The following is a 23,288-nucleotide window of genomic DNA, read 5'->3' as shown; positions in this document are numbered from 1 at the left end:
TAAATATTCAAAGCCATTAAGATGATTATTAATTGCAGCAGAATGCAATTAGGTGGCTTTCCACAATAGCAGTCTTTAAAACCGCAATGTGTATTCACTGTTTTTCCAGCACCTGGCTTCAATTATTTAGCTCTTTGAGGATCTCTGTTATTATGATATAATGAATGTTCTACTTAAATAGCATCACTACCTGAAAGAAAGAACACTGATCTATTACTACATTAAGCTCAGCCGTGTAGTGAGTTGTGTCATATAATGAAACCTTCACAAAACTGATTACCTGCAGAGCCTCACACTGTTCAAAATGTCAGCAAGTCACATTCTCTTTCTGGCCACAAGGTTGTCATCTTTTCCTTCCCCCAAATAATTCCTCTTTAATCTTTTCACAGACTTTTGCACCTGTGCTACGTAATTTCCAAAATAATCTTCTAAAAGGTGCTGATCCACCTCTACCGTGCACACTGGATGAAAAAGGGTGTGCCAGCAGCAGGGAGAGACCATTTATAAAATTATGGACAGTGCACACTATAAAACACCCAAAATCTCGTTAGCAGACTGCCTTTCCAGGAGTTACTCCTCCAGAAAGGAAAACTCTCTTTGAAGGTCAGCAGCCTGACCTCACTGATGTTTACAGCACTGACTTCCCCAGCAGCCACTTAAGGAATGCTTTCAGCATCTCGCCTCAGTAAGTGGTGGCAGCCTTCATAAAGGGCAGGATATTGTTACAGCTTGCAAGAGCTCACATTAACTTTTAGCCTAAGTGGTAAATTTTACCTCCAAAATGATCATTTGCTTTTGAAAGCATGAGCTGAAATCATTTCAGCTTCACCTGACCTTGCTCCCACTCCGTGCTCCTCTCTGCCGCGCACTCCCGCAGGTGTCGGTGCCCACCTCTCCCTTACACTCCTTCAGCAAGAACTGAAATGCTCATTTAGGAACATTCTGCCCCATTATTTTGTTGTCCTGCTTATTCAACTCGCTAATGGAGAGGCAAAACTCAGGGTGACGAGGAAAGCAAAAGCAGAGTCGCAGGGCAATAGAGAGGCTGCTGCAGAGAGCTCTGAGCAAGGCAGCACACGGAGGGGATGGCTCCCAGGAGGGATGCAAGGAAGGCAATTCCAGCCCTGCAGAAAGGCAGCAGCAGCAAGGCACAGGCATTTAGCCTGCACCATTCCCACAACGGGACTGCGTGGGAGACATGAAATGTGGCAAGTGCTCCTCAAAACCTCCTCAAGCACCTCTGGGGATTTGGGAGAGTTTTATTGGTTTCTGCTCTGGTAATAGTAAAGCCAGCTGAAGGCACACCTGGGTGCTGGGGAGCACTGGACTTCAAAGATTTACAGCATATGGGGTGGTGCTGCTCCCTGCATGCAAAACACAACTTGTATTTCTTATAAAAATTCTCAGGCATTTTTCAGCCTCAGCTGCATAAAAAGCCCTTCTAAGCAGCTCACCTACCACTGGCTTTCCCTCTGTGAAAAACTGTTCCTAAAATAGTACCATGTTCTAGTGCAGTGCTCTCCAACTTTGATCCTATAATCCCCTCCAAGAGAGGGGACCCTGGCACTGGTGCTCACAGCACACTGACAGCACAGGAGCTGCAATTTCACCAGGAAGGATTGAAAGAGGTGATTCAGGGAGCCCTGTACATGTACAGCAGGAGAGGGGACTTGTGGGGCTTCACTCTAAATTGAGGTGTAAGCCTGATTTTTGCCTTGTTCTTCAGTCAAAATATACTGATGCAGACCCACTACCTCAGCTGAGATTATCATTTTAGGGCTGTATAAGTTTATCAAAAAAACATCAGTCAGCTTTTTTTCTTACTAATGCTCCTTGCATTATCAAAGAAGAAATAAAAAACTAAACAAGAAGAAAATCTTAAAATAAATTTTAAAAAATTAGAACAATAGGAATAAATTCATAGTCCTGTCTGATTGCCCTAAAGGCTTATTTACTCATCTGCCTCTTGTTTGGGACAAACACCCATTCCACAGAAACCAGCCTGCAGAAGGGGAAAAGGCATTCCAGTCATTAAAGATGGAGATCATCCAGCCAAAATGCATGACATGAATAAATGCAGTTATTAGCTAAAGGGAGTGAATTAGCAAACAGCATTGCTACTGCAACAACTATTTTTTGCTGCATAATACAAGATAGCAAATTAACTTTCCAACTTGATTTATAACTTCAGAACTAATGCAGCAATTAACTACAAATTGACAAGTATGTTTTACTGGCGGCCAAGATTTTAATTTAAAAAAAAAAACTCAGTAAACTTAACACAAAGCTTTCAAAGTACTTGAGGAAATAAGGACCTAGTAAGAGGTTAATATTGTTAAATTTTTTTGCATTGGCATATGAAAATTTAAAACATAAGAAAAGAGCTAAGCTGAAACTGAATGCTTTAACCAAATCCTGGTGACATCATTTTTCCTGAAACAATTTGGAAAATCAGAAAGATTAAAGCTGAAATCCATTAGTAAGATAGCAAGTGAATGTAAACATACTTTCTGCAATTTCTGCTGATTCAATTTTGAAAACCTACAAGATTAAAACTAAGGCCTATGTATAAGATGGCGAGTGAGCACAAAGCTATTACTCTTCAAATCACAGAACTTTTATATTAAAATAATCAATGAGAAATCACATTAAAGCTGCTTTTCACATTCATCAGATGATTTGGTAAAGATGCTAACAAAATTAAATCCCTCCAAACAAATATAAAATTATCCAGATCACAAAAAAAACCACATTCCAAGATACCAGTCAAACCCAGAATCAAACTTGTAATGCAATTCAACAGAGTATTATTAAATTAGGCCCAACTGTGGAAAAAGAGACTCTGTCCCTAGTGCTGGCTGTTCCATACCCTGGCAGGCCAGGATGCTGCTGGGAAATCAGCCAGGCTGATTACTGTTATAAGAAATCTTTTATTTGGCTCTTCAAACTGCTGATGTCAGCTCCTTCCACTCTTAAAAGAACCCATGTTAGACTACAAATAAGCGAACAAACTGAAGGATTACAAGTAGGAATTAAGGAGAAACAAACCTATTAGTCTAGTAGGAGTCTGCACAATTTTTTTAGTAGGGCAGTTGAGTATATCAGATGATACAGAGCAAGAGAAAGATGGGGACCTTCTTTGGGATCCTCAGCAGAGGGTGGGAATGGTCCACTGAGACCTCAGATTCAGCTCTTCCCCCTCCCCACCAGGCACAGCCAGCAGCGCAATAATCCCTAATCCAGATCCCAACCCACCAAACAACTCCTGCTTTCCCTTTGCCTTCTTGCAGAGCAAAATATACAGCAGTGGGGAGTCTAAACAGCTAGGTACAAATCACCTGGAAAGATACACCACCTAACAGCTAGGGTAAAAATGTGATCCTGACTTCCAGCAAGCGAAGAAGAGCAGCTGCTTCATGTCCCAGAGCAGCAATCAGACCCCCACTGATGGAGCCCAGAGTTTACAGCAGTGCCTGAGCAGCCTCCCTGCTGCCCAGGGATCCTCCTGCTCGCCTCAGACCACAGCAGAAATCTGCAACAAGAGCGCATTCTGCACTTTGTAAAGCCTCTGATAATTCCACCATTTCCTGCCCTCCAGCCCGAGATTGCGGATTTTATTTTTCTCTGATTCTAACAGCGCCGAATTAAGACACAGGTTCTGGCTGGCAGCCTTGAGTGACCTTTTTAAAGGCCTGAAATATATTTAAACTCAAAGTCCCTGGCAAAGGAAGCCTGGCAGGCTGCTTTTACATGGCCAAACAGGGCTCAGTCACAGCAACACCCCCACAGACCAGATAGGATGAAAAGGGCAAGTCTCTCAAAATATGCCTCTGACTTTGAAATTCAGATGACAGGCCTTCTGTACATGGGATATTTGAGAGTTCTGTAACACAGCAGCTCTGGTCACCCCTTGAAAAAAATTAATCAAAGTTGCCATAAAGAGAAGCTTTTCCAATTCTGCCTTCATAACTTTGCTGAAGGGGTCCATGGGCTCCAGAGCCTTTAGAGGGAGCAGGCAGATTGAAGCAAACACATCAACTCCTGCAGCCCAGAGCTACCAAAGTGAGTTTTCTCCTCCTTTTTTTATGTTAAAAGTGCATAATTAAAGAGAATGCATCATATCCAGCCATGAAGCAAACAGAACTCAGAACATACAGCTGAGTATAAAATAATTAGTTATAAAAAAAAAGTCAGCTCCTCAGAAAAATAACATAACTGGATGAGGAAACTTTAATAAAAGTCCAGAGGAGGAAGGGTTGCTATGATGATTTAAATATTACTACCCAAGTCAAACTTGAAAACCCTGCAGCATGCAGCAGAGATGAGCAGAGAGCAGCAGGGGTGTCCCAAGGCAGCTGTGTGCCTGTCACACCCTGCGTGGCACTGCCCCTGCGCTCCACTGCTGCAAATCCACAGCCGTGTAAGGGCATCAGATATTCAGGGGAACAGAAAACAGCCAAGTGAATCACTGCCCTCTGCAGAACGCCCCCAGGGACTTCTCATCTTCTGACTGTCAGTTTAAGCCAGGGAGGAAGAGGAAGGAGGCCAACAAAAGGGCCAAGGAAGACGTGGGCAGCTGTGGGAAGGAGCACGATGTCCTGAGCATCTTTGGAGCTTCTCTCCAAACCCAGAGCAGGGACTGCTCCAAGCACATTCCTCTGCCCAGCTCTGGCTGGAGCAACTGCACCCAACCACAGGCAGAATTAGCACAACTATTTCACAGATCAAGGCTCCCTGGAGCTGAACTGAAACACTACAAAAGCAGGATGTTTGTTTACCTCGAGCCTGACACCTTCGTTTTTACTGTGAAATCTTCCACTTTACCAATCCAAATTTAAGAGTCGGGGAAGCCCTAAAACAAACTTGCAAGGAAACCACTTAAAAATCATCACACACCAATAATAGAATAAATTTAATTCCATGTCAGGAAGAAATGAAAAAGGGCAAATACAATGGGAACCTACTGTTTAACACCAGCTTTTGAAATGCCCAGCTGTGGCAGGGAGAGGGGACTGTGCAGGGTATTTACTGCCACTATGACTCTTGAATAAAAACCCAGCACTTAGAGGATCACACTAGTTTGGTTATCTTTTAATTTACTGTGTTTTTAAATCCCACCATTATCACTTCAAAGCACAAACCTTAGTTCTTTTATCCCTTACAGCAGCACCTCCTGCACACTGTACACATGTACCTGGTCCCTCAAGTGCTCCCCATCATAAATAAGGTTATTAGAGCAGCTCTTCACTCACAGCTCAGGGCCACACTGTACCAAGCCCTGGACAAACAAGCAGAATAGCCTCTGTCCTGGGCAGCTCCCCACCTCATTCATCTGCTCCTATTCACATTTATCTCACTTCAACAAGGCAAAACCACTTCCTATTCCTGTGTCTGCTGCAGCACTGAATGTGACATTAGTAGCTAACAGCAGCTTTAACTGATTTTGTCTAATTTGAAATCTCAGATTAAAAAAAAAAAAAATCTAAGTTTTCAGCAACTTTTTTTTTTCAGAAAGTTTCAAAGTCGGCGAGATCCATTTAAAAAACAGAGACAAAAGGCCTAAAGGGCATGGACTGAAAAAAAAAAATTAATACATAGAGGCTGTAAGGGAATCATATGACAAATGTAACTGAAGCCAGACCATTGAATGAGTAAAAACCATCCAGCAAAAAAGATTGTGTAAGGGTAAAAATGAAGTGTGATAGTCCTGTCACCTTTGGGGCTTCAAGGATGAATAATGAAAAGTCCTGGACTAGAGCTCATAGAAAACAGGGCTGAAAGGGAGCTCCAGAGGTTAGCTAGTCCACCTCCACACCCCACAGCAGGAGCAGCTCCACAGCTATCATTCCTGACAGATGTTTTTCTAACATACTCTTAAAAACCTGCAAGGATGGAATTGCCACAACCCCCAAAAGCAAGCTAATAGTATATTTCATCCTAGAAAGTTTTTGTCACAAAAGTAAATCTCACTTGCTGCAATTGAAGCCCATCCTTTCTCACCTTATCCCCCATGGACAAGGAGTGTTTTCCCTTCCCTGTGCAGCAGGAGACTTGTGACAGATTCAACCACCAGGTTCTAATTTTTGCCACTGCTGCTCCCTCTACTCTATTTGGTTTGTAATCTGATTTTTTTGGATGGCATACTAAAAGTAATACGTGGTAACAGGATAGAAACTTTAACTGATCTGTCCTGTCTACAAATGGTTACTCTTGAACACAGGAGGACAGGGACCTGTTGGAGTAAGTCCAGAGGAGGCCACAAAGATGCTCACAGGGCTGGAGCACCTCTACTGTGAAAACAGCCTGATAGAGCTGAGGTTGTTCAGCCTGGAGAAGGCCCTGGGGAGACCTTCAAACCCCTTCCAGTGCCTAGAGGGACTCAGAGAGCTGGAGAGAAACTTTGGAAAAGGGCAAATAGCAATGGAACAAGGTGTAAAGGCTGTCAATTGAAGGAGGACAGGTTTAGCTGCAAAGGAAGTAATCCTTCCCTGTGAGGGGTCACAGGCACTGGAACAGGGTGCCCAGAGAAGCTGTGGCTGCTCCATCCCTGGAAGTGTCCAAGACCAGGCTAGAGAGGCTTTGGAGCACCCTGGGATAGTGGGAGATGCCCCTGTCTATGGCATAGGAGTAGGAATAAGATGAGCTTTAAGATCCCTTTCAGCCCAAACCACTTTTCTGGCTCTAAGTGGATCCTCTCTTCTCCGTAAAGATGAAGGGAGCATCATGATTCTTCCTCCCATGACCACAGAGCTGGTAATTCTGTGAGGATACAGAGTCCAGCCACTCTCATCTCTCTGACCCGTTCCTTTTCAAGTCACAGGCTCTTGCCAGTAGACAACACTAAAAAATGGGAAGGGGAAGAAACAATAAAAAGAAGAGAGAAACAACTGTTGACCATGTTTTCAAGGGACAAGTCTCTAGGCAAACACAGGGAAAAAAAGGCAAGTTCTGCAGCCAACTGAAAGCTGTTGACTTGATGCAATTACTGCCTGGGAAATGACACTGGACTGTGTTACATAGGATCTCTTATTTGACCTGCAATATTATGGCATTAAGTATGAGTCAAGCAGGCTTTTGAGTGCCAGGAAGCAGGAGCTGGTGAAAGATATATTTTCTTAATAAACACAAAATTATAAGCCAGTACTTTCTGGATATTTATTCAAGGCAGTAACACCACAGGAATGAAAGCTGTGGGGGTCTTTGTATTTGCTTGGTGAGCTCTGTTTGTGCACTCAAATCCAAAGCTTCACATCTTCAGGCTGTTCTCCCCAAATACATCATGGGCAAGCATCTTTTCAGGATGAGAGCTCAGATTTTTGCTTTCTCACACCACTCTGACAGCTAAGGTATTTCTCAAAACCACTAAATATCTTGGAATTCATAACATCAGTACAAGCACTACCAACAGGAGAATTCCTAAGGCTATCTCTGACTCAAACAGTAATTTTTTTTTTTTGTTTATTAATCCAATGACCTGCTCTGTTTCCTAATGCCAATTAAATCTCCAAGAAAAGAGATGAAGGAGGGATGTAAAAGTTGTTCCACTTCCCTCATGCCTTCCAGCCAAAAAAGCTTGTCCCCTTTTCTGAGCCTTTTATAGTCTAGGCAGGTCTCACCAGCATCACCAGCCAAGGGAGAGCTCTTGCCTAAGGAACTGTCTGCCTAAATTCCTCAATTTATTAGAGCTTCCAGACATCAGGAGCAAAGAGGTGCAGTCAGCAAAGGTAAGTTGCAGAAGAAAGAAAATAAAACCCATTCATTATACACACAAGCTTTGACTGCAGAATTGAAAGTTGTGCAAAACAAAGGACCCTGATTAATCATTAATTATAGCATGTATCTCTTAAAAGCCATACATTCACTTTACCCATCTGAAAGTCACAGCCAAGATGATGTGGTCACTCAATCTCACAGCTTCAAAGCACACAGTAACATGTTTTCCCCCTTCTGGATCAGTTCCTTCCTCTGATCTCTTTAGGCACATTGACTTATTGCAATTAGGAATACACATTTAGCAGAATCGAAATTAATGGACCTACATAAAAGGAGTGCCTGGCTCTCTAAGCAATCCCAATGCCAAACTCCTTAGTAAGGAAAAATTTCCATTCAAAGTAATGGGAATACAAAACACTTTAGTCTTGGCCCTTTGGGATTGATTTTTAGAAGAAAGCTGCTTCTATTTCAGTACCAAAGCAAGTAGTCAGACTTTGCTAAGTAGTAACTCTACTTCTGTGCTCACCAGGTGCTAAGCCCTCACAAAAAATGTAAAACTGGGTTTAAATGTGCTGCCATACCTGTGGTGTTCAATGATTGATCTTGAATCTTCTGGGGGAAGAAAGGGGGAGGAAAGAAACAAAAACCTAACTGTACTTATAGTCTGCTTTCCTTGCTTTTAAGTGGACTTCTTTCATCCACCCAAAAATTAGATTTGTCCTACTGTTCCAGCTAAGAAAAAGAGACCAAATGCCATTGCCTTGAACACAATGATGGGAGCTTGGATCCCACTCATCAAAATTTTAACTTGATCTTGACATGCTCAAAATTAGATGTTGTTTTAAAAATAATTTAACAAAACACAAGACTCCTGCCATGTTCTCTGAGCTCCTTTCAGTCAAGACTTGCCTTTGAGTCAAATGTGTCTCTTAATTAACAACTAGTCTTTGGAAAATTAACAAAGGATAGTACTAAAGGCTATGGATGTTACAAAGAGAAACAAGAATAATGTTGTTAGCTTTTTGCTATGCTAGATGAGACATTACTGTGCCAGAGGCACAAGTAATGGAAATGTACTTTTATATAAATCTCCTTTCTTTGCTTGGATTATTTTAAATGACTCCACTACAGTGTATATTAACCTAGCCACCAACCTTCCTGCAGTCAGCTTTCTTTTTACAGTTTATTAGGAACACAACTACCAAGGAATCACTAAAGGGTGGTGAATATCACCACATTCTCCCTTTGTTTGTTAAACACACAGAAAGGCTGTGCAAGAAACTGAACAAAAAATTCTGGGAGGCAAATCTTCTGTCCCTGCCACCTTATATTGAACCCTTTGCATCAGATCTGACACAGGAGCAGAGCAGCTCCCTTGGCCAGGGCCAGGGGTTGCAATGGACAAACACCTGAGAACTGCAGCTGTTTTCTTCCCCTCTCCTCCCTGAACTGACTTTTTTCAGCAGCTGGAGCCCACAGTGTGACTGGTCAAGCTAAAACAGATCAGGGGTCAAGTCAGAAACACACTCCCTATTTCTCAAAAACACCTTTTACTGTTCCTTCATACTCCACCCCAAAGCTGTGCCCAACACTGACCAAACACACAGCTACACTGCTACAGGGGTGAATATTGCTCTTCCTTTTCCCATAGTAAGGTTACATCTTGCAAGGTTTCACTTCCCCAGAAAAGTACAACTGTGTGAACACACACCAATATTCAAAACCAAGAGCGAAATATCACTTTCTTTTCCAGTATGTTGCATTCAACACTTTTCCTAATTTTCCTACCCTAGAGCTCAGATAGCAGCATCCTACTTACTCTGTGAGGGTACAGGGGAAGTTCAGCATTTAGCAATGGTGAGAAAATTGGTTTAGATCCCTGAGGGAAGGTGCTGCAGAAGCACATTCAATTCAGTTGTAATCCAATCCAGTTTGCTGGAGCTGAGAGAAAACAAAACACTTTCAAAGTTAAAGGGAAAGACAGCATTTATTTTATTTTTATAGGTGGGTGTACATTATATAGACACACACACATACACAAAAATATTTTTATGTAAACATATATTTATGTATGCTTGTATAATGTATTTTATTTTTGTGTGTTGGCATATATACACAGACACCTACACACACACACCAAGCCTCAACATTTTAGGAAGTGAAATTTGTAAGTAGAGCACTAGAAGGACAAGGTTAGCACAAGGCAAGTTCTGCCAGGCATACAGAAGCACACATTGTATGGAAAAGAATAGTTAAAGGCATTTTCTTCTACTATCATAATTTTTTTTTTCCTCAGGATATGAACAAAACAAAATCAAAGCAATTAAATCATTACCCTTAGGGAAAAAAAAAACAGTAATTGTGCTTAATCCTCTGAGTTGCTATAATGAATACACCTAATTTACTTTGACTAAAAGAAAATGTATTTTTTTCCTCCAAAGCTGACAAAGGTCAAATTCAAAGAAACCGAAGTAACTCGCTCAGTAGTTTCCCCAAAAGAGAGGTAAAAAATAGCCCATGGTGTGCAATTATCTGAAGGTAAACAACCAGGAAAGCCCACTGCAAAGTGTACCTGTGCTTTGTAACACTGAAGAGTTTCCAAAGGGAAGAGCCTACAACAAGTTCTCCCCCCCTTTTCATCTGTGTAAGGCGAACAGCAGGGTGGGGAGATGGGCTCCCCCCTTTAAATTCTGCAGTATCGCTATTTCATCCCTGAAGTTTGGTTCACAGCATGAAAACTCTCCAGCTACACTAAGCAAGGCAGAAGAACTGGTTCAGACAAGCAAATTACATTATCTGCTCCTCTCTGACCTCCAGCACCTTGGAGAAATTGGGTGGAGGAAAGAGCCGCCGGCGCTGTTACCAGCAGATCTCCCTGAGCTCCTCAGCCTTGGCAGAGCTATAGGGGCAACTTTACACATGGATGAACTGTTCTGGAACAATCTTTCTAATGCAGCTGACACAAATAGGCTTCCCTCCAATACCAGGGAAGCGTGGCCCACATGTTTGTGCTCTTGCACTGGATTCCTGCCGACAGCCCCGCGACATCCCTGGAGGGGAGGTTCTGGCTGAGAGTGGTGCAGGGGTCAGCTAAGTCTGGGGAGAACATGAGTGGCTGGGGAATATCCAGAACCAATTTCCAGGCCAGACCCTCTCAAAGGCACTTCTGCAGAAACGTAGGCACGTTTTTGTGGGGTACCAAAGAGCTGAAGAAGCAAAAGACTCATTTGTCTCTGGGAGAGATTGCTGAGCTAGGACCCTTCCAGAATTCTTGGTTTAACATTTCAACACCCAGTGATGCACGTTTCCTCAGTGATAAAAATAAACATGAGCATTTTCACTGTTTTTTACATACACCAACCCAACACATATATTCCCTCGTTCCAGAGCAAAATGGCATCACTGCTCGTACCCACAAATTCAGGAAAGGACTTTACAGATGCAAAGTAAGGGCAAAGGCTGCCAAAGGTCAATCTCTGAGATCAAAGGGAAAGGTGCCAGAGGGAACATCTCTGCTCAGTCCCTGAAACCTCAGCACTTTGCACTGAGATTTAGTGCCATATGTACTCAGCAGTACACACAGCGTTGACAAAGCTTTTATTTTTAAACAAATAAAGGCCAGAAAGTACAGATTTCCTTAACTCTCACAGGGCTTCAATTATGCAGTGCTGCCTCTACCATGTAAGCATATTTCCAGAGCTTTAGCACTTGACATTTTGAGATAAAATGTCATGAATAGTATTTGTGTACCTCTCTCCATCTGTGCCACTCTGCCCCTCCACTTCAACTTGAAATCTTTCAAGGCATCAGACCACGGGTTCAAACTATCCCTTTCCTTTACTTTCTTCAAGCTTAGGATCAAAGACCAGACAGACTTTAATGGTATCTTGCAAACAGTTTGCCCTAAGTCTTATTTCAAGAGCTTTCCTTCTCTATTCTGCCCACTACACTAAACTAATCAATGATTTTTCTGCTCATTAAGTACTGCTGGTGAAACCACTCTTGCCTATCAGGAAGACTCTGCTGCCTGTTTGCTTCTCCTGCCTTTTCTCTTTCCAGCCCAGGACCACAACAGCCTCTGAAATAAATCAATGGCCCCTGCTCAGGCCAGAACATTTTGGCCTTTACATTGTGCCAAACCTGAGAGTCTCTCAGCTGGAGACTCCAAAATTCAGCTTCCCATGCTTTCACTCTGATCTCCTCATGCTCATCCTCCTTACACCTATCCTCATCTCCCTCCTCTCCTGAGGAAGAAATAAGAGGCACAAAATTTAATAACAATTTTCAGTGAACTTCTCGATTGCCTTGGATGTGAAGCAGGGACACAGGAGACTGGTTTGTCAAGTGAAGCCAGTAAGAAGAGGGAGTTTGATGGTGTTGCATGTGTGTGACTGGTTTCTCCACTGGCACATGGATTTATCATCAAACTGAAGGACAGTCATTAATTTTATCACACTCTTCTGAGCACACCATTGTGGTGAACCCACCTCCACAAAAGTAGATTTTGGATGCATTTTCTCTGCCTGAAGATGGGGAGAACCTATATCCCAGCACCCTCTTGTTCTTATCTGATACAAAAATGCTGCTTTCCAATTTCACTCTGTCTTGTCTGTACTTTTATCTAGCTTTCCTCTAATTTGTAGGGCTCTTGCTGAAAGGTCAATTGTTCCTCATCCAGCTGATGGCCTCCCAATGGAGTCTGAACTGATTATGAGCCCCTGCCTAATTTTAAGAGCTATGGTGAAGATGATGTTTATTAAGATGCGATGTCCTGCCAAGGATTCCTTCACAACTGGAAGAGCTAATGTGACAGCTCTGAGCTTGGAGAAAAAATAATAATAATAATAAAATAAAAAGTTGCTTTTCTTCTTCTCTGTGCTGTCAGGCTGCAGGAGGGGTCTGTGCTCACATCTGTTATGCAGGCCCCTGAAGGAATCCTTCACAAGAGCAACTCTGCCTGCAAAGCAAACGGGAGGAGTTTGAAGATGGCATGTGAAAAGCTGCCACAGGTCCTCCAGAAATCAGAACTCTTGGCTGTTCATCTCCTGAGAGCTGACCCAGGGCACACAAAACCACAGTGCCTGTGAAACACCAAGCAATCACACTGAACTCTCTCGCAGCCATTTGCATTTTCAACAATTTCTCTTCAGAGAGATGCCCTGTGCCTGGGGGAATATTTGCCTCTGTTCACAGCTGACTTTTATTTTAAGTTAGAATCTGTTGGCTCTTCTTTTTTAGTTGGCAGTGAAGTTGTGGCTCTGTAAGATAAATGTTCTTTTCTGTTGCTTCTTGTATAAAATTCCGGGAAGATGTGGCCTCCAACACCAAGATGTGGTCCCAGAACACCAGGGCAGAAATAAAATAGTGTCACTATTATTGAAAGAGCTCAGCAAATCCTACTCTGAGAGCAGTTGCTGAATAAAAATGTTCAATCTGGCCAGGAAAAAAAGGTATGAAATAAACTACAAATGCTGAATTATAAAGCTTCAAATTCAGAAATATGTATTAATCCTTCAGATTTGTTATCTTGATGTCTAGGATTAATTCTTTGGTTTTGTTTTGGTTTGGGGCTTTTTTTGTCACATGGAGACTTTACAAAAGTGATCCATTTTAAACATAAAAAATAGCTTAGGACATGTGTAGAAGTACAGCAAAAGGAACATTTTATAGAAGGCAAAGACCAGGCTTTATCATTTTGATATTGTTTTTTTCCATTGGGGGGGTTAATGGGACTTGTACTTATGCTCCTTCTGGGTGTTTAAGCTCATAAATACTAGTGAATACATTAACAACCTCAAAGTTGCTGGTCCCTAGAGTTAATGTAATTAACCACTGAAAGTCTTCACTGTTACAAATTAAATCAGATTGTGTCAGAGTTCACAGGAGGCAGAAAACCTCAAAAAAGCTGATCTGTCCTAACTGAGGTGCAACTGAGCACTTGTTTCCATGTAATAATGTTATTAACAGATGTACAGCCCACTGCTTTATTGAGAGAAACACTTTAAAAAAAAAAAATGAGGCAGTCAAAAATGCATTTGCTTCCTTAAAAACCCTCAGCCCTCCCATCCAGCAAGGCTCTGTGAAGGTGAAAACCACTTGGAAATTCACCTAAAACCTCCTGTCCTACCACCACTCCAGTCAATACAGAAAAATACTTTTCAAGCATCTCAGCAGATGAAAGTTGATACAGATGAAGTGATTACACAATACTGGAGGAGGGAGGCTAATAAGTTGCTTCTCAAAACAGGACAATTTTCATCAAAATGACATTTAAGGGGGAAATAGCCACCCTAGAAAGTATTGGGATTTCTAAGAGTCTGTGTCCCAGTGAAGCTGTTCTTAGAGAAGCAGCTCATTTGGATGCACACTAAAAATCCATATGTAAAAATACATTGTCAAGCACAAGTGTAACCCTTTCAATTCCTCTTCACACTTGTGTGCTTCAGGGGTAATGGAACTGAGTGTGTGTAAACAATAAATAAACCCAGAGCCCCTGAGGTAGCTCTGCTCCCAGCACAGTGAGAGCTGACAGGGCTGTCTGCTAAGGGACCTCACCCAGCAGAAAACATCCCACATTTGAGGGAAGATCTTAGCAAAAGACAAGTTCAAAGAAACAAGAGGAGAATTGGGGCAGTCGGCAAGGTAACAGTAACCCAGCTAGAGGAAATCATACGGACCCACAGTAACAAAACCAATGTCAATTCTGCTTTCAAGAAGAGAAAAATCTCACTTGCTACTTCATGGGACTGGGCTGGCCCACCACAAACAGCAAGGATGAGTGAAAGGAGTCTGGACTCCTCCATTCAATTCTGCCATTCCTGCAGATGGGAGCATGAGAAAATTCAACATCTACATCTAGCAGATACGTTGAATTATTCAAAAAATAAAGTGCTAGATTTGGGTCAAGCAAACAGGACCAGAGGCCAGGTGTCAGTGCTGCAGTCAGCAGAGCACAGAGTGGTGACAGCCACAGCAGAGCCCACACTGCAGGCATTGAGCAAAGCTTCTGAAATAAAGAGTGTGCTTCCAGAGAAACAAATGGGGTTAGGAGCTTAATTCCCCTTAAATGAATTGCCTTTTCTAAATGCAGCAATGGTCGTTTTGCTCATCCCAAGTACTACAAGCTGCCCACTAACCCCCACCCTCTGTGCTGAAGCAGTTAGCTGTCATATTTCTTTCTCTAGAAATACAGCAATACATCAAAATGGGAAATAAAGAAAAAAAAACAGTTCATGCAATTTGTTCAATTAGTTGGACAGCTTCTTACTAATGTGGTATTTTAAGCTTTGTGCAAGAGGAGTTTTTCAAACTACAGCACTTTGTGCAGGTATTAGCAGGAATGTGTCTCCTGTTAGTGTCCCAGTCAAGAAAGTGTGCTCGACACAAATGATGACCGTGTTGTTAAAATCAAACTTCTTTTTTGCCATTTTATAGCCACTCATCTCCAGCTGACACTGTACAGGCTCCTCACTGCTGGCATCAGATGGGGTATCAGCATCCAGAGCAGCCTCAGCAGCTGCTGGAGGAAGAGTTTCTATGATTACCTTTAAAAATGTCAACCGTTCACCACGTTCAGTATTCAGGTTTGTTCACCAGTTAGTAGTAACATCCCTAGCTGAGCTGAAATCATGTTCTGAGTGAGGGCTGGGGAAAGGAAAGCTTTAACAGTTGACAGCAGTTAAGAGATGAAGCAGACTATGCTGTTCTTTTCTGAAAAGAGGGTGCAGTGATTCCAGCAGGCTTCTGAAACAGAAGAAGCCACAAGATCATGGAAACAGACCTTTTCTTCTAGTTTTTCTGACAGCTACAATTCTACATTCCTCAGCCCTGTCCTGCAATTAAAAGGGGAAGATACTAGAAATAGCTGAAGAAGCACGAAAACAAGAAAAGAAAAATAAGCTGATTGCAGCTACTCTTCTATTCTCCATGTGTGCTATACACATTTCATTATTAGATTAGAAGCATCTTGCAGCACCATCTCCACAGGCTTTGAAATTGCCACCATAAAAGTACATCACAGAAGTTATTTTTAAACTGTGGATTTTGTTACAGAAAGAATCTCATTTTTAAAAATTTAATGGAAGGAAAGCATTTATTAGAAGACTATGACAGCTGAGGGGAAAAAATATTCATCATATTCAAAGAATACAGAAGAGAAAACCAACTTGGAATGTGTTCTTGCTCTCTCAGCCTGAATACCTCTCTCTTCCCTGACTGGTGTCAAATATGATCAATCAAACTAATTTTGCACATACCAAAAAAGAGCTTCTCCAACTCATTTGCATCTGAAGTCACAGCCTCCCCTCATCCACACTGAAGCTAAGACTGCCACCTAAATTAAAAGGTGCTGGTTCCATATGCTGGAATGCAGGTGGATCTCCAAGTAGTCAATCAGTCTGATGTTCAGGATGTACCAGTGCCTGCAACGTGCATCAATCCTGAGGCCAAAATGAAATAACAGCTCTCTTGTGAAGGCAGTGCCTGTAGCCACAGCCCTTTCCCACCTTCACTGGTCAGATGTTCTTCAACCACCCTCATTTCCCTGCAGGGGAATATCTGCCCCCCTTGTGCTGCTCAGCATCACCACAGTGGTTCAGTGTCCTCAACAACAGGTTAAGATGGAAAAAATGTGTATCAAGTCAAACTCACACTGAGCTTGGAAAGTCCTCAGCTGCCAAAAGCAAGTGAGTGCATGTCCTGCTCAGGTGGACAAAAAAGAGTGGAAAAAGGGGAAGAGGAAGGATAATACCAGTGTTAAATGGGAAGGGAAGATCTCTCCCATACACAAGCAAATAAACTTTCATGCATTATTCAGAGACTGTGCAGTCAGTGATGGGTACATCTCTTCTAGAAAGGAAAAAAACATTCAATGCTCTCTTAGCTTCAAAACTGCAGCACTGCCCCAGGGTAAAGATCCAGGGAAGCAGCTGAGGGGTGAGGCCAGTTTACAAGTCAAACAGCTCAAGCGGGGTTTAAGGGTTTTTTTTAGAGACCAGATATTTGTCCAAGGAATTGTTACACTGAAATGGGTCTAGGTTTGAAAATTGTACTTAGTATCTATAATGTGCTAAACAAAAAAGGAGGGGGAAGAAGGAATTCTTAGCATAACAAGTTACCACAGCCACATTTAAAAGAAAACAATCCACAACTCAAGAATTATTCAATTTCTCAATATTGTCCCATTAAACCAAACCTTTGCTGGATACTCCCTCACTACAATTTATTAATCCAACCCCCCCCAAACAGCACTCTTCAGTTGCTTCATATACAACCCAAGCAACACTAAAAAGAACCTGTAAAGGGTCAGGAGAACGCCTTAAGCCAGAGCTCTGGCAGCAATCCAAGCTGGAAAAGACACTGACTGTGCACAACAGCAAGTGAAGACAGCTTTTCCCCAAAGTGATATTTTAATTCAGAAAAGAACCTTCACTAATCTCAGGGTTTATTATTATCTGTGTAGCAAATGGGACTGCAGTTGGTCTACATAAAGCATTAGTCTCCTACAGGGCATTTTAGACTGTAAATGATAAAGGACCAGACCTAAACCAGAAGTCTGCTGGAACTCTGCTCTTGCCTTTAATTTGATTTAAGCATGCCAAAAGGCAGGGAATGAAAGTGCAGCACTAACAAAAAGACCTTGGTGGAACTCAGGGTGCAGGAGGGATCCCTCAGGCTGGGATCTATGTGGGGACCTAAATCTGCACCAGACCTCCCTCCTTCCCTCCTGGACTGATCCCTGAGCAGGACTCTTGAGAGATGCAGCAGCATCTTCACCAAGCTGAAAACACTCTGTCAGTGTAGCCATCAGGCTGAAGGATAACTGTGCATCCAGCACATCTCAGGGGAAAGCAGGGTCTCACTCAGTAAGGAGCTTTACTCTTTGTGTTCTCCTTTTTTCACGATGTTTTCCTGTGTTCCTACAGTTACTGGCACAAGTAATTCCCTAATGGAAGGGGTTTGGCTTTGCCAATAACCAGCTTTGGGCGAGGCCTCTTCTCCACAAATTCTCCCATGGACATTGTAAAGGCAGTGAGCATCTCTCAGCGTACACCAGGACAAGAACTGGCAGAAGGAGACAAAAACCATTGTCATGGATGCCAGTATGACAGGAAGAGCTGTAATTGCATTGGGAAAAGTACCCCACCATACAATCATAAATAAGTATAATCAGCAATACATATAATTTCCAACCTCTCACAGGCTAAGGCATTAAATACAAGGATGATGTCCACACACATGGAGTTCTGAAACTCAGTAGTCACAGGGTTTAAAAGGACTGCAAGCTTGGTATAAACCCAGCCTGATCTTCCACTATGGCACACATCCCACACCACTTCCCTCCCAGCCCTCCACTCAAAGATATGCATTACAAAAGAGATTTCCTCCAAAGCTCTTCCTGTGATGAGCTTTACTGAAGAAAAGAGGAGAATCTAAAAGAAAGATAAAAGCAAAGGGATGTGGGTTAGAAGAGGTCAAAACCAGACACCACATACTGTCAGTGGGTTCACAGGAATGCTTCATTATTAGGTATTTTTCTTCTCTTCCCCATCTGCACTATAGAGAAAGTCTTTTTCCAGAATGCTCAAAGGTATCAATAATGAATTTAAAACATATGAAATACAGTTAAAATGCATTTTTGAGCCATTTGGAACTGAAAGCTGAGTGCCATAGAGTAGCCATCATTAGGAAAATGGTCTGCTTAAAGAAGTTTGCTCACATATGAAGAGGACTGTGAAGTCTTTAAGAGTCTAAAAATATTTTTACAGAACTTGCCAGGTAGGAACTGCCAGGTGAGAATTTTACAAAACGTGCTCTTTCAACCTGAAACGTGTGAGCTGTACCTACAGGCTCTTCAGTTAATGTTCTCATCAACTGAACTACAATTAAATCCATACATTGATACCTAGTGGCTGAAGTGGAGGTGAACTGCAAAAACTGTTCCCCCTCTGGGCTGATGATGGCTAACACAAAAGCTGGTTATCCTTCCTAAAGACTGCCACTCTGCCTTCAGGGTCTGCAATTCTCCTTTCTTTAGGAGAGAGCAGCAGTTCTGCTTGGGATTCCAGCGTGTGTGAGCAGACTCCCTCTATTTCTGACTATCCTTTTGAAGGATGGGTCACAACTGCAGCAAACTCCCTGAACTCTTCCCCAGTGAAGACAGGGAAACTTTGCCAGGATTCCTCCCTCTTGTTCTGGAGGAGATCCAGCTAGGTGTCTCATCCTCAGGCAATCTGCTCAGCTCCACTGACTCAGGGAGCAAGCTCACCCAAAATTCTGCAGAGGAGTGCACCCAGGGAAACCAGTGAGATTCAGAGCTCTGCAGAACCACTGTGAATTTGGAAATAGATTGAAGCAGCAGCTCAGAGCCAAGTTTTCAGCTTGTGATAAATGCATCACGACTGGAGCTGCCTTCCAGTTAATCCAGACATGCACCCCTAAACCAGCCTGCACAGAACACCTGCCAGCACCAGAGATGGAAATTCCCCACGGGCTCTGGGTCGTGCCATGCCCCTTCATCTGCATGGCACAGAGCACTGCCACCATCCTGTCTTTTACTTGTCACTGGGCAGACCGGCATTAGCCACAGTCAAGTCGAAATTATTGGCAAAACATAAGAATAAAAATTTACAATATGACTCCAGTCTTTGATAGGAGCCACTGTACAAATTCTGCCCATCTGACAAATCCAGATATTTCACCAGGAGTTCAAAAACTAGCCCATGTTTTTATTTGAGGAGTCTTACACAGGAAGAAAATATTCTTAACATATAATTCATGCCAGAGAAATTCTCTGAACGATCAAAACCTGATGGATAAACAACAGTTAACATCCAAATTATACAAACAATGAGGAGGAGCACAATGTACTTACTGAAATTAAATGTACCTGTACTCTGGGTATAAATCCAGCACCAGCTATTTGAAACTCCCTATATTAAATTTTATTCATTAAATTGAAACTAAGATGATGCTGATAAAATGCCAGACTGCATCTGTACTCCCCAGCAACAATAGCAGTGATAATTCCTGTTGCTCCTTTGCTAAATTCAGTATCCTTGTGTTTTACTGCAGCTGCACCAGACCCTTCACCTAGCCAAGTTTGCTCTGCCAGTTGGCATTACGATCCCTCCAAAAATAAACATACTTGCAGTTATGCTCTCTTGGCTCAACAATGTCCATTTCTCTTCAGTTTATGATCAGTGTAGTTGCTGACACACTGCCAGTTGTCCTGAGCCACCCCACCGGGTACAGACAGGCACTGAATAATTGCAAGGATGGGAATGTCTTCCCCTTCCCTTTTTTTAAATGCTCCTTTTGGAAATGTTTCTTCATGGCACTGGTTTAAGCAGAGGGTAGATGTGTTTTAGAACACTGTGTTCCGTCTTAAGCAGAAATTATAAACCCAACAACAGAATTGCCCAGTGACTTTTTTCTGGTCTGTGTGGTGTAAAGTATACGGGCGCTTGGATTTAAAGACACATTGAACCTCCCACCTGAGATGAAAGTTTCTGGAGACCCACTCCTGCGTGGAGAACGTGCAATATTGTGCCTCTAGACTACTACAGCTCAAATCCTTAGCAGTGCTTAGGATCACACCTTTTTTTAAAAGTGCTACTACCACACTACATAGAAGTCATCTAGGCCATATTTCATGTCAAAGCCTCTCCTAAGCTCTGAGGCAACTTTGGGTAGCACAGAGTGTTCAGTTTCATGTGCTGCTCATTAAACAGATAAGGTCAAACCACAGAAAGCACAGTAGAAGGCACTCCAAACACACCAACATGCTAAATGGAATGTTCATGTTAAATAAAACAACTAAACAAGCAGAACAGAAAAGAGAAACCCAGGAAAGCATGAAAGAACCACCATCAAATGTGTAAAGTGATTAAGATGAGGAGGAAGAACAGCTGGTCCCTGTGTGCACCAATGATTAGACAAGAACAACTCGTTTAATTTATAGCAATACAAACACAAGTTCACTGATAAACAGAAGAAGGAATAGTTTGGTCTACTTGGTTTGGTATTAAGCAAGACATGCTAAGGCTTTTGCTCGTCTGACTCTTAGCCTTCAACACATTCAAGGAGAGGGTTTTTTTAACCAAACATTACTTCTCAGAAATGTTGACCACTCAGCCCTAGTGCAGTGATGATGATAATAAACAACTATTTATTTTGAACCAACTGCAGGAGCAGTTTTACTTCACGGTTCAGCTGAAGATTATAAAATACACTTCCATACAGGAAATAAGTATGGCTTGGAGACAAAACAGATAACCTGCTGCACTCTTCTCTCAGACTTCTCCAGGCAGGAAATCCATCCATATTGCTGAGGCTCTCAATATTGTTCCTATGCTATTGGCTAGCTCTCAATGGCACAGTAGGACCTGCACAGACACCCAGACATTGCTCACTCTGCCAGATACCTCTTCAGAGAGGCACAGCCCGAGGAGCAAGCACACAGCACAAGAAGGAATTTCTTTTTGCAAGTGTGATGGCACTGATGTAAATTCCAAAAATGAACTTCCACTGCATTTTCCTTCTCCCAATACACCTAGTGCTTCTTCCATTCTCTCACATTTCCAAGCTTCTCTGAGATGAGATATATATTTATTTCTTCTCCTTTCCACCCAAGTCTCATTGCCCAGACACGGCTGCATAAATGTGTTCAAATGAAAAAAGGTACAAGAAGCTGATGCTTTGCTTGCACGTTAGAACAATTTATTTTTTTTCCTTAAAAACAGCACAGGAGGTAGCAGTCCAGATGCTTCTCCAGACCTGCTGCTGTTTGCCTTCAGCCTCACAGGAAAAATGTTTCAAGAGGGTCTCATTTGAAACAGAATCCTTTATGTGGCAAAAGATCCTTAAGATGACCCAGTCTAACCATTAACCCTGCATTGCTGAGTTAGCTCAGGATTTGTTAATCAGAAATTCCAAGATAAATATAGTTTTGTCTTGAAATGATAGGTAACAGCTAGTGTTAATAAAATCCAGGGAACCCAAGTGTGCTAAAACACTTGTCTGGCTTCTTGGATTACTTTCAGGGCTTTTAATGACCTGTATTCCCAAACACAGCTTCTTCAAAAGAGGTTAGAGAACAACATCATCACTTTAATGTGCAGGCTAGGTAATACACAGTAATATCATTATACCTCAACTAACACTTGACTTCCTTGTTTAATAAGAAAGAAAAGCAGACTGTTAAGGATGTAAATACCATATTCATTTGTGCTTCCTGTCCTTCTTCTGAACCAGTTCCTCATACCATCACCAAGCCCTGAAGAGAAGATCCAGCAGCCCACTTGTTGCCACTGCTCTTCCTTATATAAACCATAATATGTTTTTATATGATTACAGAATTCAGTCTTAGCACGACCATGAAGTAATAAGCAGATATTTAAGAGAAATGATTTATTGGTGACTTCAAGGGACTCACAAGCTAGCACTGAATATAGGTTTTATCACTGAAATGCAGACAGTAAAGAGAATTACTCAGGAAAAAAAAAAAAACACAAACATGGAATGTTTTTTTCTGGACTGGGGAGGGACACAAAGGTTTAATGCAGAAGCTTTCAAGCATTGATCCCAAAATAGAGTAACTTTTTCCTGAAGTTCTGACTTTATACCATGCCTCATATATACTTCCCATATTTACCTCCTACCTAATCCACAAATCAACTACTAACCAAGCTACAAAACTATTGAAGTTTTAATGGAATACATTATTTAATTCCGAAATATCTCAAAGGACAAAATCCTGCCAAAACCTACAGTGTTACAGAGAATGAAAGATCAAAAATAATTTGTATGACACAAGTGCAACTCACAATGACAAATTACATTAGCTGTTGGCTTTTCAGCCAAAGAACACCTGAGCCATCGGTATTTTTAGTCTTAATCCTCTTAAATTTTTAAAATAATATAATATTTATGCTTTAGCTAAGTTAGTTAAGTCTTTAATTAAGCAAGAATCCCTGACAAATCACTATTATATGTAAAGGAATGACCATGCGAGACAATTTGACATTTTTCAGAACCATCACTTCCCAAGCCTTTACTCAAACAACACAACTGCTTCAAAAAGCCATGAAATGCTTTGAGAGGGGATGGCTTCAGGGCAGCAGAAAGGTTATCTGGGCTGCAGTCCCACACATCAGCACTGTGGAGTTTCAGTCTGTCCATCACTCACAAGTCAGAAGCTCCTTTGATGCAGCACAGGATAATTAATGTGGTATCTCAGGTGACACAGGACGTCCCAAATGCATTTAATTTAACTCTACAGCTCAAACAGGAGTCACAATCAGAGCACCAACACAGCTGAGTAGTATTAAAAAGTATTCCCAAACACAGAAGTGTTCACATGCTTGCTCAGGAAAGCTGAAAACAACCATTTGCATTGCTGAGCAGCAGTTTCCATTAATAGCTCCATTTTCCCCATCTATGAGCCAAGGATTTGCTTGTTTAGCTCCCATTAATGTCAACAGGGCTGGACTTACAAATCCCTACCTGAGGTGCAATACTGGCATTCCTACTGCAGCACATTTTCCCTGAAGTTAAAGCAGAGCAATTCACTTTAC

At 42.0% G+C, this 23,288-nt stretch overlaps 1 protein-coding gene across 6 annotated transcripts in view; it reads right to left on the bottom strand.

Moving 5' to 3' along the window:
- SGCD (sarcoglycan delta) overlaps positions 1 to 23,288 on the bottom strand; it is a 306,126-nt gene that overhangs the window by 255,922 nt on the left and 26,916 nt on the right. The window contains exon 1 of one of the 6 annotated variants that reach the window (XM_084216003.1): positions 14,444 to 14,476. The exons of 4 other annotated variants lie outside the window; for them this stretch is intronic. The gene's annotated coding sequence lies outside the window, so the exon portion shown is untranslated. Of the gene's footprint in view, positions 1 to 9,532; positions 9,657 to 14,443; positions 14,477 to 23,288 lie in introns of those variants that run through there. One more of the 6 variants, XM_084216000.1, reaches the window with a different exon arrangement.

The sequence above is a fragment of the Fringilla coelebs genome (assembly GCF_963513975.1).
Source record: "Fringilla coelebs genome assembly, chromosome: 15".
Classification (NCBI taxonomy): Eukaryota; Metazoa; Chordata; class Aves; order Passeriformes; family Fringillidae; genus Fringilla; species Fringilla coelebs.
The sequence above is the reverse complement of the archived record's forward strand: the minus strand, read 5'-3'. Positions and strand labels throughout refer to the sequence as shown.